The following is an 18,003-nucleotide window of genomic DNA, read 5'->3' as shown; positions in this document are numbered from 1 at the left end:
TATAATAGAAACTACTTCTGACAGTGTGGTTGTTTAGTACTGTGTGTGCTTCTGGACTCCACTATACAAAAAGGATGTTAAGATCCCTGAAAGCATCCAGAGAAGGGCAACAAAGCTGATAAAAGGGTTGGAAGGCATGTCTTGTGAGGAGAGGCTGGATACTCAGGATGCCCAGTCTGGAAGAAGCTGAGAGGCAAAACCCTTGCTCTCAACAACTACTTGAGGAGAGGAATCAAAGAGAGGTGCTGGGCTCTCTGCTCCTGGAAACTGATGGCAGGACAGGAATGGCACAGAGCTGCACATGGGGAGGCCAGACTGGATATATGGGAACATTTCTTTATCATGAGGGTGTTCAGACACTCCAACAGGCTTCCTTGTGAAGTGGTTTGTGCCCTGTGCCTGTCAGGGTTCAAGAGGAACCACTGGACAGTTTATTCCTTAAGAAATCTCCACTTTTTGGACTAGAGAAACATGACTAATAAAATTGTTCCTACAGGCAAATATGCCCTCTTTACACATGAGGGCCTAGCAGTTATTGTTACTGAGGAGATTACCTAGTGAGATCCAATAATTCCAATAATGGTTGGAATTTTGGGTTCTGAGAAAGTCCAAGGTTTAGTCTGCACATATAGTAACCATACGGTGTGTTTGCATATATGCACACCATGTAAAATGTGTTTCTTAATTAGGATATCTGGTAACTTTAAGCAAAATTATAGTACCTCTTGTTAAAGTCAGTTCTCTCCATTATAGCAAGCTGTTTTCCATTTGTTTTGTTTTCTTTTCTTTTGGCCAGATTTCAGCAGTTCTGTGTGATATTTTAAGGGGGATATGTCTTCCTCACACCAAATTTATTGAAAGTTTCTGCTGAAATATTCCCAAGAATGATGATGATAAGGAACTCTACATTGAATTTTAATTCCCGGCAATCACTCACATTAAAATTTCTGGCAGTCACTTAAAACTGAATGAGAACCTAAAAGGTTCAGCAAGAACAAGAGCAAGGTGTTGCACTTGGATCACAGCAATCCTAAGTAAGAGTACATACTAGGACAAGAATTCATTTAGACTAGCAGAGAAGAACTTGTGGACCCTTATGGGCCAAAATCTAGACATGAGCCAGCAGTGTGTGCTTGCAGGTCAGAAGGCCAATGACATCTTGGGCTACATCAAAAGAGGGTGGTCAGCAGGGAGAGGAAGGTGACTGTCTCCTTCTACTTGGCTCTTGTAAAGTCCCACCTGGAGCACTGCCTCTACACCTGGGGCTCCCAGCACAAGAAGGATGTGGACCTCTTGAAGCAGATCCAACAGAGGGCCGTGAACATGATCTAAGGGCTGTGGCACCTCTCCTATGAAGAAAGGTTGAGAGACTTGGGCTTCTTTAGCTTGGAAAAGAGTAGGCTCCAGGAGACCTCACTGAGACCTTCTAGTACTTGAAAGGAGCTTACAAGCAGGAGGGAGACCAACTTTTTACATGACCTTATAATGATAGGACAAGGGGGAATGGTTTTAAACTAAAAGAGGGGAGATTTATGTTAGATATTAGGAAAAAAATCTTTACTCAGAGAGTGGTGAGGCACTGGAACAGGTTGCCCAGAGAAGCTGTGAATGACCCATTCCCAGAGGCTTCCAGTCAAGGCCAGGTTGGATGGGGCCCTGAGCAGCCCCTTCCATGGCAACACTGTCCACAGCAAGGGGTTGGAGCCTGATGATCTTTTCCTTCCAACTTAAGCCATTCTATGATTCTATGATTAGGTCTGCAGTTTGGAAATTTGGTGAAGCCTCTCTGCTAGTGCACACATTGTTTGTACAATTCCCATTCAGCAACTTATAAAATCTCTTTTGAGTGTTCTGAAGTGCAGATAGACGCAGCTTCAAGAAGTAAATACTAGTGTATAGCAAGGTATTGGCCTTGTCTGCTCTGAACATTTATTTCTTTACATTTCCATACACATAGTATATGAATGGAAAATGTCATTCAGTTTGCATTCAAAAACACCACCCTGAAGTACACAAAGAGTACAGGAGCTTAGCCTGAAAGTGGAGGGTAAGAACTAGGCCACAGAAGTGGATAAAAAAACAGAACAGTGGGTCTGAAATTAAAGCAGGGCAAGGAATTGCTGAGAATTTTAAGATATGTTCAGAAGTCAAAAAAGGGAAAAGCATATGAAGGTGGGGAACAACGTAGAGTATGGTAGATCTCTCAGCCTGGAAACCAGTGGGAATAGAAAAATGATCACTTTAAGAGGAAATGGCTGAATGTTCAGCTACTGATTTTTGAGCATCCGCAGCTGCACAGGAGTTCTCTGCACAATAATTTGTTAAGATTTCTGTAGCTGTCCACAGCAAGGGCAATTTACATACCCAACATGTTCTTGTGTTCCATACTTAAAGGACATAGAGTAGAATGACTTCATTTGTCTCCACTTAATTTTTTCTCTAGAATCCTAATGCTAATATAACAGACTGTGGCTGAGGAGAATGTGTTATGGAACCTTTTGTTGAAAAATGCTAAGAGATCAACAGGTAGCTCCCTTTTTTCTTAAGTGTCTGTAAGTGTTGATCCAACATGCAGTAGTGAGGTAACACCTCAGTCTACCTAAACTGTTTGGTAAGTGTTTGCAGCAGCTCTTTGGACTGCTTCGGGGGCCATATTGTGGAAGATCCTGCTTACTTATAGCACAGATCATTTCAATTGGATGTGCAGTCCATTTTGTTAGTTTTTGATTCATATTTTCTATGTTGTTAAAAGAAGGTATATAAAGAAACCTGCTTAGGGATCTTATTCTGGTGAGTTTTGTTGGCATAGAATATCACTACACCGATGGAACAGTTAAGACAGATTTCATTATGGCAGTAGACTACTCATCCAGGATGATGATACCAATGAATTACTCTTAAACGAACTAAGAGAGACCTCTAGATCAACTGCCCTTGTCTTTAATTTGCCAAACATTAAGTAGGAATGTCACACAGCTGATAGAAACAGGCCCAGGAGACTCTTGATGTTGATGACAACTTCCTGGTCTAAGGGAGACAAGGAGGAATGGTGCTCTCCTAGAGTGTTGCTTGTAAACAGAGAAAACTTTGTGGTTGAGGTGGCGATTGGTGTCTGTCTTGACCATAGTGATCATGGTATGGTTGAATTAAAAATCTTTGATGATAGGAAGAAAAGTGCCACCAAAACCTGAGCCCTGGATACAGGGAGAACAGGTTTTAGGCTATTCATGAAACTAGTTAGCAAGGTCCCCCGGGAAATTATTTTTGAAGGCATTGGAGTCTAACAGTGCTGGTTACTTTGTAAGTATCACTTCCAGAGAGGGTAGGAACAGGCAGTTCCAAAACATCAGAAGCCAACCAGGCAGAGCAGAAAGATGGCTTGGATGAACAAGGATTTTCTTCTAGAGCTCAGGCAGAGAAAGAAAGTGTACGGTCTCTGGAAACAAGGTCAGGCAACATGGGAAGACTACAGAAATACTGTTTGCCTTTGCACAGTGAAAAATTGTGTGGCCAAAGCTGTTAGAGCTGAAGCTGGCCAATACTGTGGGGGACAATAAAAAGATGTTTGTTTTTTTTTTTTTAAATATGTTAACAACAAAAGTAGGATCAGAGAGAACAGCTGTTCATTACTTGGTGAGAATCATCACTTTACAAATAGGGATATAGACAAAGCAGATACATTTAATGCCTTCTTGGTCTTCAGCACTGATGATGGGTTCTGGCACACCAGGTGTCCCAAGTTGGAGGACAATCAGGAACAATCAGCTCCCACCCAACCTCAAACTTGCGCAGGATTTGCTGCTTTAGCTTGATGCATAAAAATCTATGGGACCAATAGGATTCATTTCAGGTTAATTAAAGAGTCTTCCAATGACACTGTGAGCCTCTCAATTATTTTTCAGTGGTCTTGGGAATCTGGAGAGATCCCATTTGAATGAAAGCTGGCAAAAATTCCAATTTTCAAGAAGGGCAAGAAAGAAGACCCTGTTAATTATAGGCCTGTCAGTTTCATTTCAGTGCCCAGTAAAATTATGGAGAAAATTATGGTGGGAGTTATTGAAAAACACCTGAAGAATCATATGGTTGTTGATCACAGCCAACACAGTTTCATGAGGAGAAAGCTCTGTCTAATTAAGTTAATTTCGTTTTATGATAAAGTTGCCCATCTAGTTGACCTGGGGAAGCCAACTGATGTATCTTTTTGGATTTCAGAAAACCGTTTAATACTATTTCTCACAATATCCTTTTGGACAAAATGTCCAGCATATAGCTAGATAGAAACATAATGTGATGGTTGAGCAACTGACTGATAGGTCAGGTTGAAAGGGTTGTAGTAAATGGAGTTACGTCAGACTGGCAGCCAGTCACAAGCAGGGCTTCTTCAGGCTCCATTTTAGGGCCAGTTCTCCTTAATGTTTTCATAAATGACTTGGATGTAGGACTAGAAGCTGTTTAGAGCACGTTTGCTGATTAAAATAAATTTGGAGAAGCTGCTGACTCCCTTGATGGTGGAGAAGCCTTGCAGACAGATCTAGACAAATTAGAGAACTGGGCAATCACCAACTGCATGAAGTTAAACAAGAGTGTGTGCTTTCTGGTCTTGTCTTTTGTTGCAAGGAGGTTCACTTCAGACACAGATTTTCTATGGAGTATTTGTGGTAGTAAGGATCCACTTAAAAACCATTTAAATGTATTTCAGGCTGTCCTATGGCTGAATTTAATAGAATCAACCCTTTTAACGATTATTAATAATGTTAAACTGATGATCAACATATATCTGCAGACATCATTGTGGGAAACAAACGACCTTTTCTTCAGTCTGCCAACTGCTAGCACTCCCTGAAGAGATGCACAGCCAGAGAATTTACTTGATTTAGAATGTTCTCAAAACAGATTAACTTCATAACATAAATTGTTGTATTCCTCTTGCTTTGTCTGAGGCTCTTACATAGTCTAAGATCTTTCACAAAATATTTGTTTTTCAAGTAGAGTAAAAGACTTACACAGCAGCCACAATGGTTTTCAGCTCACAAACAGCTTTGTAAAATTTGGAAACTGATTTTGATTATAACTCCATGATTTAGAAAATGATACTAATTGAGGCAGTGATGACCACAGGATTAGTAGGCTTAAATGTACTTTATAAATAAAAACATTACTGTTCTTTTCACTACAGAAAGGATAAGAAAGAACTGCAGATTCCTACTAGAAGATTGGTACTTTTAATAATCTGACTTTACTGATATCTGAAGCTGCCTAATGTATGATCAAGTAAATTGTCACAAATATGAAAGCTGATGGATATCCTAAAGGACTGTTTTAATTTCTTATTAACTTCTATTAGTTTGCAAGTCCTATTATTTGAAAGCTTCTGGATGTTAGAAAGGAAGGTTCTTCACAATTCAGAGATACAAAACCCCAAGCTCTTGAAGGGACAGCACTCCTCTCTCTACAACTCTCCTAGAGTGTAAGTGACCATCAAAGCCCAAAGATTGCTCATCCAAGGTCCTGGCTCATTCCAAGAGTCTGTTGCGTTTCTGGTACTATCTTGTTTTTCTGAATCCAGAATACTTTCTATGGTTGTTTTTGCTATTAACTAGCAACAAATGGCTTGAAGAACATCCTCTGATGGAAAAGGCAAAAGGAATTTCCCATGAGCTACCAGCCCAAAAAGCCAATCTCCATGAAGATAATTAGTAAGTGGGGAAAAAAAGAATGCAGAATTTGTTACGCCAAAGAAAAAGCATGACTCTCTAACCTGTTAAGGAGGGCATTCTAAGAGAAATTTAGATAAATTCAGAGCTTCATCATTCGCAATAAGGAAGTATCCTCATCATGGGAACTCCTATTTGTTTCTTCTTTGGTTTACATTTCTTCTCTCCATGCAATTGTAGATCCAACAAAGACACTTTCTCAAATTTTTCCCACCCCCTTCATGGTGTAAACAGAGATGAAGGTTCACAGCAAGTTCCCATCTTGAAAGGGAGTAACACCACTTCCTCTTCCTCCACCATTTGACAATTTTGGAGTAAGAAGTGTTGCTGGGCCACATGAGGGTCTTAGTCAGCAAATCTTACACTCTTGTCCTATTAAGATAGATAGCAAGATGCTCAACATAGCATAACATAACTTTAGGTGACAAGTATCTGGCATTCATTCCCATGACTTCATCCTCTTGAGCATCTCAGGCATGAAGCGTGACTTTTGCAGATCCCTCCACAACACCTAGACTGCAGTTTCATCTAAGTCACATACACAGATTAGGAATATCTAGCAGGGAAGTTGTAAGGGCTTAAAACTGGACTGTACTTAAAACTTCGGTGGCATTTCAAATAGCTTTGAAATAGCTTTGTTACAACTCTTTTTCAGCTACAAGTTTAAATTTACACCTGCAAAACTGATCTAAGTTTCACCGTAAACATAAAAATCTAGCTAAGATAGAAAAAATACACTTTAAAGTCCTTGTGAACAAATTTTAAAGATTTTGTGTTGCCTACTCAGACTATATAATCTTAGTACCTTATATGAGGACAACACAGTTACTAGTCATTGCTGCCTCTAAGGAAGATGTGAAGTATCATGTTAGTTTCCAATTATGTAAACATACGTATGCAGTAATTTCACCCAAGTTTCAGGAAATCAGTACTGTTACTAAATCTATGCAACCCAGGCCCTTGGTTTTCTTTTTATTTTTAATCTATAGCAATTCTACAAAGTAAAATTAGTAAGATAGACTTACAAGATAGCGACATTTGTAATTGCATAATTACTTTTTTAACCTTAGCATGCATCTTAGCATAATAAATGTTCAGACATATTTTATAAACCGCATTAGCTAATCATGCCAGACAGTAATATGAATTTTCAAAAAGTATTATTAGTTGGAGCTTTAGCAAAGTATTACTATCTTACCCTGGTTGAATTAAAGCAGGAGACTTTGAACGTTTTGTTATTTCATCTCTTCAGCCTGCCCACTCTCCAGATCGGTTAGCCTGCATATCACACACAGTAGAACAGGCAAGTCATTCTAGTCCAATATAGTACTTTAAAGCAGGGCCAACTTGATATCTAGTGCATGTTACTCCAGACCAGCTAAATCTGAACACTGTCTGGGCCTGGAGATTCCACAGCCCCTTCAGACACCTGCTCCTGTGCTACGTTACTTTCACAATGAGTAACTTCTTCCCATGTCCAGTTCATATTTTCCTAGCTGTAGTTTTAGTTGTAACTTTCACCTAAAACTCCAGCTAATACTTGACACATGGAGAATAAAATCAATTACATCAATTTTATTTCAGTTGATAGTTATATTGGAATTATTCATGTTTAATATTTCAAGGAAATATTTTAGTTTCATCTTAAAATATTTCTAATTGTCTTTGTGTCTTTTCCTTACTGTTTCAAACTTTTATTTATTTATTTATATAAAGATATTTTTACAAAATAAGTTGATTAGCCCTATTGATGTGGCCACTAAAGAAGACTGTTCAAATGTTTCACCTGGAAGCACAAGGAAGCAGTTACTTTAGAAGATTGACTGTGAGAACAAAAAACAAACAAAAAACCAACCGAACAAAAAAGTTGGCAGTTCTAAGTACAATCCAGCAGAGGGAAACACAAACTCAAGAAAACTAACTCAGACCTCTTGGATATGTTTTCACCCATCAAAACTGACTTATTTACCCACAGATGAACCGATGAACTAGATCCATTAAAATGTGATAAGGTATGTCATCTTCTATCCTGCATATTCTATGTATATCGACAGAAAATTAAAAAAAAAAAAAAAAAAGGATCTCTGATTTGCTGATTTGCATTGTATTTGTTAATATATGACTAAGATACCTTTGTCTAGATTTTTTTTTTTTTAATTGTTAAGTGCTTCCCACTTTACGTGTAGTTAATGGATCTAGAATGCACTTGGCAAAACATGATCCAAAGCAAGCAAGCATAGTTAGAAGTGACTTCTGCACGTCTTTCATCTTTAAATATGTCATTCAAACGTAAGTCACTGTGGCACTAGATGCTTGTGATAAAACCACTTCTGCAAAAAAAGAAACAGCATGAACAAACACAATACGCAAGATCTAAGAATACTTCTCATGCATCAGTTCAGTGCCATCTCCATCCTGAACACTCTTTCTATGTAAAAAAGAAGTGCAGTATTAGGTGAATCAGGAACAATGAATAACTTTATCACAAAACTTGTGCAGACATTATCTGAAGGACAGAACACTTATAAATGTAGGCTTAAGGACAGAATGCAGAGGCCGAGAGAACTTGCTGCTGTCAAGTAAAGATAAAAAAGCTCAGCACAGCAACAGCAGAAACCAGTCTGGGCTGCAACACCCCTCCTGAAGGTAACAAGTTCACAGCAAGGACAACTACTAGTCTTTATCCAGCAACCACCGGATGGGGCCCATAGACCCTCCCCACATTTTATGACATATGCTCAGAAGGGTAGGACAGCATGTTAACAAGTACTCAGAATGTACTCCAATGCATGTGTAACCAACTTCTCAGAAGTGTAATGAATACACATATGCTATACCTATAAGTGTGTAGTTGCCACTTTCCTCAGTGTGCTTGTTTGGTGGAGCGATCCCCCATGCACTCAGTACTGTAACAAAGGAATACCTGCTTGACATAACTCATTGTTGTGCCAAATTAATGTTGGATTTCTTGGCTTCAATTGGTAAGCCAGGCAAGAGACTCTGTTTAGCTGTGGGACCCTCTGAGAGGCAGACTCCTTGGGCCTGCCGGCAGCTTGTCCAGAAGGGACTCCAACTCTCAGGTGGATCACTATGGGAACAAGAAGACACTCTGGACAAAGATATTCCTTAAGTCTGGATTATTTTCTCTGAATAAAGCCTTGGAGACGTACACATAAGCCTGGTGGGCATCACAGAGTGCACAGCCATAAAACTATGTATCAACCCTGAAGGCACCAAAACCGTAATTTTTGGCATGGGACAGAGACCATCAATCTCTCTGAAAGTTAACCAGGTAAGGCCCTGGCACAGTGGCTGTATTGGGTAGGACATCTACAGTCTGGAATAAAATGGGTCAGTATATTGTCAGGAAAGAAAAGTGGCAGGAAAAGTGACAAGTGGAAATACGCAGAATGAGTAAATGTCTGAACTGGTTTTCTTGGTTGTGGAAACTATATTGATTTTTGTTATTGTCCTGGTGATTGTTAAATGTTTATGTTGTGAAAGTGATATTTGTGGAATTACATTTCTGGTTTAAAAATTCCTGTCTTGCTGGGGGATGTTGGTTATGGCTCTTGGCTAAGGAATGCGATCTGAAACCATTCCCTGGGAAAGCAAGTAGACTCCATTACCCAGCCACACATGAAGGACTTTCATCTACAATTAGAACTGGACAGATATAAAAGGTTATCATGGGACAGAGAGTGTCTAAGAAAATTCCAAAAAACACCCCTCTGGGTAGTATTTTAGCTCACTAGAAGGACATCGCTGGTGAGCCAGGGAAGACACTGACTAAGAAACTGGGAACATAAATTAAGTAACAGAACCAGTTCTTATAACTGAGCATCCTAATTGTGAGACTAAGTGCTGGGTGTTTATGAAAGCTGAAGAATTGAATTGTTCGACTCATGGACTTTGAAGGGAGGGGGACAAACTGTTTTGATGGTATACGGAATTCTCGATTTTAATGGTATACACAAGTGTAATTGATGGTATGTGGAAGTATAATTGATGGTATATTTGGAATTGTAATTGTTGGTACTAATAGTGAAATTGTGAGGGGGAAAAAGAAGTGAATCATGAGAACAGCTTTTCTATATTGTGAGAGCAGCCTTTCGCATAATTTGAGCGATATAAGCTGAAGGACAGAGACTTGCATAAGTGTAAGCTCAAGAACAAAATGTGGAGGCCGCAAAACTTGTTGTCAAGTGAAGATAAGAAAGACAAATAGATGTCCTGTTGTTGAAAATAAGATGGCAAAACAGATGCCTCAGATCAACGTAACATCAGTGGGAGTTGGTTTGGGCTACCTCCTTAAAAGGTTGGAAATTTACAGTGAGAATGCATCCCATGACCACCAGAGATGTTATTTCTGCCCATGTCCTTGGAATGTAATGAGTATGTTTATGCTATGCCTTTAAATATGTAGCCATTTCTCTCTTTTGTGTGCATGTTTGGTGAGAACAATCCCCCATGTACCCAGCGCTGTAATAAAGGGAATACCTGCTTGACATAACTCATTGTCATATCAAGTTACTTCATCTGTTTTTTCAGCTTCAATTAGCAAGCCAGGCAGGAGAGTCTCTGCTCAACTGTGGGACCCACTGAGAGGAGGCCCACAAGCAGCTGGGGAGGGCTGGAACTCCAACAGTCAGGTGGATCGCTGCAGGAGCAGACAAGATCCTCCGGATAACGGTATCCCCTTAGTCTGCCTTTCTCTGGTTCTATTTGGTTTTGTTCTTAGGTAAAGTGGTAAAGGCCTTGGGGAAAGGCACTCGTGGTTCGGGTTGGGCAATGTGGATTGCATTGCAGGAAGACTGTGTATCAGCCCTGAAGGCACCAAACTGGTGATCTATTTTGGCACGGATGTGACTCTGCCTGAAAGTTAACAGGTAAGGCCCTGGCACAGTAGCTGTGGTGGGGAGGACATTTACCGTCACTGTAACACTGTACTTCCAGGTGGGACTTGGCAGAAAAGTGGCAAGTAGGAGGAGTAAAAGTCTGAACTAGTTTTCTTTTTCTTGGTTATAGTCACTGTCTGTCTTTGTAACTGTTAATATTTGTGTTGTAAAAGTGTTACTTCTGGCATTCCAATCCCTGTTTAAAATACTCTTGTTTTGCTGGGGGATCCTGGTTAAGACTCATGCCCAGGGAATTCAGTGCTTCCCATGAGGAAGCAATGAATTCTATTCCCCAGCAAAACAGAATTCTTGTAAAAATCCTTGTTTTGCTGGGGGACAGTGGTTGCTAATCTTATCCAGGGAATTCAGTGCTCCTGTGCCCCATGGAAGTTTGTGCATTACACAGCAAAACACAAGGGATTTTCACCCAATAGCTAAGACCAGCCAGGATAAAAAGCTGTTATGGGACAAAGGATGTCAAAAGAAATTCTGAAATAGACCCCTCTGGGCTGTATTTTGGCTCATTGGAGAGACATTGCCAGCGAGCCAGAGGGAACATTGAATAAGAAACCAGGAACATAAACAAAGTAACAGGACCAGTTTTTATAATTGAGTATTCTAATCATTAGACTAAGTACTGGGTGTTTGTGGAAACTGAAAAACTGTATGGTTTGATTTGTGGGTTTTGAAGGGAGTGGGACAAACTGTTTTGATGGCATATGAAAGTGTAATTGTTAATGTTATGTTTTTGTAATTATGAAAATTTGGAAAGTGAAAAAGGTTTCAGAAAGACACAGGCTGAGGAAGGCAGAGATGAGCAAGGTGTAACAGGGATGTCAGGACCCAGAAGAGAGGAGAGAGATCTGGAAAACTGATTGAGGAACAGAGATAGCAAGGAAATTGGAAAGAACAATAGCAGCTGTTACTGTTGCACTAGAACGCACTAGAACAGGGCCGGAGAACCCAGAGATCCCCTTAAGGAAGAAGTAGGGGGGCCTGGTAGGGTCAGTGCAGTACACTGGCATACACATTCATTCTTTTTCAAGGTCTCATAGATATGTGCTCATGGCCCTTTCTGCAACTCCTAAAGAGGGAATTAAGCACCTGTCAAATGAATGAAAACTACTAGGTCTTTCGTGGATTAAGGACTTCTCTCTTGACTTTGGAGGGTACTTGGCCTGTATTACCCCAATTAACTGATTTGTTACTATCATCTTTGGTATTACCATTCCTAGGGTACAAGTTATGATCCACCATGGATGTAATACCTTTCAAGCTCGATCTCCACATTGCCAGTATCTTTCCTTTTAGCTGACACCCAATATTTATTCCTGTTTTTTCCAAAATACTTATTTGTCATTTATATTGTCCATTTATAGTGTGGGTATTTTCCTACTGGAGCCTTCCCTACTTGACTAGTTTCTGTATCTGTCAGACAAATGGTATCATTCATAGGCTGGGTTCCTACAATCCATGTTTGTAATTCTTCATATTTATCTGCAAAGTACATTATGGATGTTAACAAATACTGTGTCCCAACTCTGTTTTGGTAGCGGTAATCCTGATAACGGCTATGGTTTGTCTCATATTTTGGCAATTCTGAACATATCCAACAAGAACCAGAACTGCTAGCATCAGCCCCCTTTTTCATCAATTTCATGTGCTTATTTTGATCCCATGCATTCAATTGATAAGCATAAGTAAGTATTGTGAAAATTATTGTTATCATTTTAGACAAACAAGATATATATCCCTTAAGAAGTGCAAAAGAGACTTCTTTTTCCCCAAACAATTAATATAAGCAAACAATTAATGCAGTTAATGTAAGACAAACAATCACATTATACTCTAAAAGTAACTATATCTCAATAACTACATTCAAGTTCATAAAATGATTTTCATTTCCCTGTTTACAAGTTGCATTCATTTGCGTGAAAATTTCAGTTTCATCAGTGCAGTCTGTTCTACTTGCCACTGTGGGCTGGGCACTTTCTGTTTTTCTGTAATGAATTCAAGAGTCTACTCCTGCCACCTTGATAGCAGTGTGCGTTGTCAGTAGTACTTGATATGGTCCTTTCCACTTGTCCTGTAGTGATTCAGAGCTCCAAGTCCATAGATACACCCACTCACCATGTTGGAATGGATGTGCTGCGACTTCCAGAGTTGTTGGTGCCACTGGAGCCACAAACCTGTGGATAGAAGATAGGACTTTTCCCAAAGAGATGACATTCTCTTAGTTTTAGTTCACCTAATTGGCATACGTCAATACTATCCACCAACACCTGAAATGGTCTTCCATACATAATTTCATAAGGGCTAATTTTCTCTTTAGCATGCTGTTTTATCAGAACGTACAGTAAGGTGAGAGGTTGAGCCTCAGGCCTTTTCAAGTCAGTTTCTTAACCGATTTTACTAATTTTTTTTTTTTTTTAAGTTTGATTCATTTTTTCCATCTTTTCACTAGACTGCAGCCTTTAAAGAGTATGTAAATCTCATCCTATTCCAATGATTTTTCCTAGGTTTTGAACAATTTCAGCTACAAAATGTGAACCTTTATCTGATGATATCCCTATTGGTACCCCAAATGTAGACATAACATTTTTTAGCATAACCTTTACTACTTCCCTTGCTTCATTGGTGATCAGCCTCTGGTCATCCTGAAAAAGTATCAATCAATACCAGTAAGTATCTGTAGCCAGTTTTTCGTGGGAGCTCAGAAAAATCTATCTGCCAATAGTTTCCTGGGCTGTGTCCTCTCCTTGTAACTCCAGGAGGTGGTCTTTTTGTATTGTATGGATTATATTTCAGGCATACTTCACACTTTGCTCACCATGCTTTTCACAGTTTCTCCCATTCACACACTTAAAATTTGAGCCTTAGACTATTGATGATAGTCTATAATCTGATCCCCAGCATATAGTTTATTATCCTCCACTATTTTCCTCGTTACTGGTTGGGGAACTATTACTTGGTTGTTTGGAGTTGCCCACCATCCTGCATCTTCTGTCTGGTACTTTGGATGTTCATTCATCAGCCCTTGATATCACGGGGGTATGAGTTGGAGGAAAGCTCCTTCTGCTGCATTTTTGGCAGCTGTATCTGAACGACTGTTGCCCATATTGATATCACTGATGTTTGACTGGTGGGCTTTGGAGTGTTTTATAGCTATTTCCTTTTGTCTAACTGTTTTATTATTGTTTCTCCATATTTTACAAGTATTCGTTGGGAGATTAATAGCTTCTGTTCTTTCAGATAGCATATGCACAACCCAAATGCAAATTTTAAGTCTGTCCAAATATTGGCACTTATTCCCTTTCACTAACTCCAGTGCTCTTAACAAGGCTGCGAGTTCTGCTTTCTCTGCTAAGGTGGTAGTGCCAGAGAACCAGCCTGTTATTTCATCTCTAGTTGCTACAGCATACCCGGCCTTCTTAAGTCATATCACACAAAACTGCTACCATCGACAAATGTTTTCATATCTTTAATTTCATTTCCTCTCATTCTACCAGGAACACTTGGCACTTCATGATCCTGCTCAGAGATAACCAACAACTTTTCTTTTGATTGATTCAGTACTTTCTGTTTCCCAAAGTCAATTTTCTGGCCTCCTGTATAAGCAAGATTGCAGCTGCTACAGTTTATAAACAAGTGTTTTTTAACTTGAGGACTCTGAAGGACTTCCACATTCCAGTGTCCACACCAGGGGCTATTTATCAAGTTAAAATACTCTATCAAAGGCTCTAGGGTCTATAGTTCGGAAGAACATTTCATCTTACCGGTGCTGCTTCTGGCATCAGCTAGATAGTTATTGTTGCTGGTTTGGCTCATCTCAGTTGTCTAGGTATCTCTGATGCTTTGATTCGTATTACGGCATTTTCCAAGTCCTCTGGTACTGTCTGATCAGTAGGGAATGATCTCTGTAATGTAAGAACTTGAGTCTCCACAGTTTTATTTTCTGAAGCATGCAGTATGAATTGTCCTTTACCAAACATGATTTGGGCCTGAAGTTTGTTTATGATATCTCTCCCCTTTAATGGCACCAGGCAATTATGGATATATAGAAATTGATATGTATACATTTTCCAATTTTAACTGATGGAAGAATGGTTGCAATCCAGCTTTTTTGGTGGCTCCAATTATTGATGTTGTCTGATTGCTTAACTGTGCAAGTATGCACAGTGTGCATAACAAGTATGCATAACTGAACACATTGCACCTGCATCTACAAGAAATTTTACATCTTCATTCTCTAGCCTTATTGTAACCAGGGGTCTGGCTGGGGTCTCACCCCTGATCCCCTTCATTCGGTATTTACTGCCATTATATCTATGGCTTTTGAGTGATGTGATTCTGATCTTCTGGATCTTTGCTACTGTTTTTTTTTGTGGCAATCCAATCGCTAACACCTAAACTTCTAACATTTTCTACACTGATCAGTACTGAGATCTTTGGCCTTATATTCTCTCTTTTTGGTTCCAGCACCGCTCTTACACTTTTTTTTTCCCCTCTTTATCCCCCTTTCAGTTCCCTGCACTATGGTCAATGCCAATAATTTTCTGTCTCTGTCCTTCTCCTTTCTTTGCTTTCTCAATTTCCTCTCTGTTCCCTCTTGTGCCTTCCATGGCCTATGCCTCTCCCAAGCCTCTCTCTCTCTTTTTTTTTTTTTTTTTAATCTCTCAAAACTTTCATCATTACAAACTTCCTCTGATCTTCCAGGCAACATTCCTGTCTATAAAAGTCCCAATTTTAAAATCTTATTTTTCCCTCTAATTGCTCCAACCAATCTTGACCAATTAAGGGCTTCAGTGCCCTTAAAATACATAAATTGTCCCTTCTCAAATTACTAGGTGACTGTGTCTGCCAGTTCCCTCAAAGCATAGTTGTACACTGAATTCCTCTTGGGAGAGCCATAATCAATATCCTCCAGCAAGATGGGAACTTGTCGTTTTTCCACAGACCCCAGGATTACATGAGTAATTTTAATCATTTCTCCAATCCAACAATTATTACAATTTTCAACAAGTTTCCTCTGCAATTTCCATAACTGACTACACCATGTCTGGAATGTGTGGAATGTGCGAATTGCCTTCATACACTCTAACACACACACTGCTGCAGCTACAAAAGAAGAAACAAAGCTTAACATAGTCTGCAGATCCACCACGTACAAACACCATGGAGAGAGAAAAAAAATAAAAAGCTCGGCACTGCTACAATAATAATCACATACCCATGTTCACATACAAAATCGCAATGCTGGCAACCATAATGCAACACAATTATCAATAAACTACTTTTGGGAAAATATAGAACCTGGAGGGTCTTGAATCTCTCAAGCACCCCTTTTAACAGGACTCAAACCCCATTTCTCTTGGGGGGCTGGTCTCAAGTACCCCCTTCACTGTGTTACTTCCAGGAAACATGGAACCCGCCACACACTCAGGACATCTCCCCGCTCGTGTGTGGGGTACCCACTTGGGGATCTCCTTACCCTTGCTCTCCGTACGTGATACAGACTTCTATCACGCTTTACCGGAGGCAATAAAAAGGAATGCCTTACCATATTCCAGGGAACTTGTGGCTGGTCCTGATGGAGCTGGGATTTGGGGGAGCTCCCAGAGAATCACTCAGTATGTGCGCTGAACAGAGGCCCCTCCAGTCCTTCGGTCCGTGAGATTTCAGTCTCATTGTCCCATCTGGGTTGCTAAAATTGTCATCCGAAATCCAGGAAGAAAACTCTCTAACTCCTATGTGGTGTTAGAAAGCAATATTCCTTTTATTCCTCATGATGCACGTCTTTCAGAGCTCAGGTTCTACATTTATACAGTTAAGACATACATATGCAGTACACTGGTATATACATTCATTCTTTTTCAAGGTCTCAAAGATATGTGCATATCCCTTTGGATATGCTCAGTGGTATTCACGGTAATCGAGTGCCCACCTACTTCTTCCTCTTTTTTCCACACCAGCTTCATCACTGAAACCTTTGACTCACTTCCATGCACTTATCCCCAGTTTGGATAATTTCCATTGCTTATTAGGCCATAGTGAGCAACTTTTAAAAACTATCTATGTAGAACCCAATGAAAATGTCCATGCACGTTTTGAGGCAAAAGAAAAAAGTATTCTGTTGTGAAACCAACACTTCTCATGAGGCAAAATCATTGAGGCAGAAGATAAACGTATTCTATTATGTCCCCACTACAAAATTATTTAGGAAAAACAAGACTGTTCACCCACAAGAGCTGAAATGGAAAGTTTCAGAACTATCAACTTAAGCATTCCTTCTGCTAAACTAATATATTGGTTCTTAAACTAATGTACTAATCCTTGTTGCTAAGTAAACCAACCTACATCACCCCGAGGTGGTTGGCCACAATGCACTATGAGAACTGCCCCTAGGATCCATTACAACTGACAAAGAGAGATATAGCAGAGAAAAACAGAATACTTGTGGCAAGTATGCTTAAGTAATGGAGACCATATTATGAAGAGTCAGAATGAAGCAAATAGCTACTGAGCTCCATGAGTTTTCTTAAATGTAAGACCTGGGCCTGCAGATACACCTCACCCTATCGCCAGCTATGTAGCTTATAGGGCTGGGGGAATAGGACCCATGGAGTGAAGTGAACCCCTTGTTATTCCCATTAAATCTCTAAGTGAGCTCCTCACAGTCTTCACAAAAGTAACTTGCAAACAAGCATTACAGGAAGGAGGGACCCATGATGTGCCATTATCTGTTCCATTAGATTTAACAGTGCTTAAATCACTAATTAGAGGAGCCTCAACTATCCTTATCCAGTTTCTGAAGTTAAAGCAGATTGGAAGAAAAGACAAATTACCTCCAGAACTTGCTCCCCATATAACTCACCTGTCTGGCCAGTCCAGAAAGCATATGGGAGGTGGCAATTAACAATCAATTATTGGCACCTAAATGCTAATACAACCCTCCTAGCTGCTGCCAACTTCACAGCTACTTTGCAACCAGCCACACAGACACGGATGACAGTTTTAGATGTAAAGAATATGTTCTTCACAGTTCCTTTGCAGGAAGAAGATTAATAAAAGTTTGCTTTCACTTGGGAGGGAATACAATGTATCTTTAACAGACTCACACAGGGGTATAAACATTCTCCCACAATTGCTCATGCTGGACTCACTGAACTTTTATAGACAATCTCACTTCCTCAGAATGATATATAGATGATATTCAAACAGAAGGGACTTCGAAGTGGCAGCAGTAGTATGGCAAACACTAGACAAAGAAGGAATTGAGATTCTACCTGGAAAATGTAAGGGACCAAGTAAAGAAGTAAAAATTTTAGACATTTGGTTAATACTAATGCAGTGATTCCTCCAGATACTTTATGGAAAATTGTAGAGCTCAA

The 18,003-nt window shown here is 39.8% G+C and overlaps 1 protein-coding gene across 1 annotated transcript in view; it reads right to left on the bottom strand.

Annotated features, from left to right (window-relative positions):
* Window positions 1-15,443, bottom strand: part of LOC100542775 (alpha-2-macroglobulin-like protein 1) — a 61,596-nt gene extending 46,153 nt beyond the window's left edge. The window contains exons 1-2 of the mRNA XM_085218150.1: window positions 14,389-15,443; window positions 6,913-12,820 (exon numbers count right to left, since the gene is read on the bottom strand). The gene's annotated coding sequence lies outside the window, so the exon portion shown is untranslated. The remainder of the gene's footprint in view (window positions 1-6,912; window positions 12,821-14,388) is intronic.
* Window positions 15,444-18,003: the final 2,560 nt, after the last annotated feature.

The sequence above is a fragment of the Meleagris gallopavo genome, chromosome 1 (assembly GCF_905368555.1).
Source record: "Meleagris gallopavo chromosome 1, MGAL_WU_HG_1.1, whole genome shotgun sequence".
Lineage (NCBI taxonomy): Eukaryota > Metazoa > Chordata > Aves > Galliformes > Phasianidae > Meleagris > Meleagris gallopavo.
This window is presented reverse-complemented; position numbering and strand designations above follow the sequence as displayed.